This window comes from Austrofundulus limnaeus, unplaced genomic scaffold (genome assembly GCF_001266775.1).
Source record: "Austrofundulus limnaeus strain Quisiro unplaced genomic scaffold, Austrofundulus_limnaeus-1.0 Scaffold341, whole genome shotgun sequence".
Classification (NCBI taxonomy): domain Eukaryota; kingdom Metazoa; phylum Chordata; class Actinopteri; order Cyprinodontiformes; family Rivulidae; genus Austrofundulus; species Austrofundulus limnaeus.
In genome coordinates, this window is record NW_013952743.1 from 400,142 (window position 1) to 401,844 (window position 1,703).

Below are 1,703 nucleotides of genomic sequence, written 5' to 3' on the forward strand. Positions count from 1 at the left end.
GTTGGACAGGTGTACCTAATAAAGTGGCCGGTGAGTGTAATTGTCAAGTGTATCGCCTGTGCAGTGTGAGCAGATGTTAGATGATGCAAATCCCATCTTGAACATTGGCTGACCTGTATAATGTACTCTATGGAGGATTTTATATTGTATAAGTTGTAAATTGGGATTTCTAGTCATTTTAAAGGTTTTTAAGCAAATTTGGGACCTGGTGTTTTGGTCAAAGTTGACTGATAAATCTGTCTCCTATTATATAGGAGATAAGGTGATTTAAGGTGAAGGAACTCCAATATGCTTGCTGGTGTTTCTAACAATGTCTTATGAAGCTTAAATTTATTTTTTATTGTAGACTTAATTTGTTGATATTCTAAGAAATATTTCTTGTCAATACCATATTGTATTATTAATTTGTTAAATGGTATAAAGTCTACACCTTCAAATATATGTTCCAAATGATCAATTCCTTTAGCCCTCGTGAAGATGGTGTGGATCTTCTGTCATTCCCTTCCTGTTGTTGTTCACCTCACCTGTTGGCAGTTTTTTTAATGAGCTCCTGGGCTTTTTAAGATCCACCTGGACTCCTKGTCTTCGCTGGTGCATCACACTGTTTTGGTACTTTCACCAGGATATCCTCCTCGCTAGTGCTGGGCGATATGATGATATCTATCGTGGGGACGATAGAAAAGTGTCTATTGTGCTACTTGCCTTCTGTCGTTTCTATCATTTATAAACTAAATTTATTAATTATTCACGCAAATATATAAAGTAGGCTATGTTGAAATGTATTGGTATTGTTACTTTGCATAAACTAAGTATATATGTGATAAATAAGAATAAAAAATAACTTTCGCAAAGACGCTTCATTCTGTGGATTTGCGACATGACGCTGCTTTACGTTATTTCATGGAAATGCAGGTTTGCGACATGCTTTACTCGAGAGCTGAACAATGGAGACGCGGGAGCATGAGGTAGCATCTCCGCCGGTGTCAGAAGCAGAAACAGCTACGCAGGCAGCCCAAGAAGAAGGACTTTTACCAAAAAGAGGGGGAACGTCTGTTATTTGGTTACATTTTGGATTCAAGAAGTCTGACACGGAGCAGAAAACGGTAATCTGCAAACTTTGTCACAAGGCCGTTCCCTCGCCCGACGCCAACACAACCAACCTCTTCTATCACCTGAAGAAGAACCACGAAAAATAACACATCAGAATCCAAAAAGTGCGAGGCAAAGCAAGTTGTGAAATATCCGGAAAAAGTTTCAAAAGCCAGCCAAAGAAAACTGTCTTTAGCGCGAGGCATGCCGTATGAAAAAACATCCCAGCACCATAAACAAATAACGGTTGCCATCTTGCATTACATACACATAGGGCATGACCCCTGTGTACGTAGTTGAGAAGGACAGCTTCCGAGACCTCGTCAAAGTCCTTGACCCGAGGTACATTATGCCCAGCCGCAAACATTTCAGTCAAGTCGAGTTACCTTGCTTATATGACGCATGCCGGACCAAAGTGGAAAAGGAGGTTCACAGTGTGGTTCATTATGCCTTGACAACTGACCTGTGGACGAGCAGAGTGATGCAGCCCTACATGAGCGTAACCATCCATTTCATCAGTGAAGACTGGACCCTCTGCGCTCGCTGTTTACAAACTGCCTACTTTCCAGAAGACCACACAGGAGCCATGTTAGCCCAAGGTATGTTACACATGC

The 1,703-nt window shown here is 41.2% G+C and overlaps 1 protein-coding gene across 1 annotated transcript in view; it reads left to right on the top strand.

Moving 5' to 3' along the window:
• Nucleotides 1-1,703, top strand: part of LOC106527760 (abl interactor 2) — a gene marked incomplete in the record, with an annotated part of 66,390 nt that overhangs the window by 6,712 nt on the left and 57,975 nt on the right.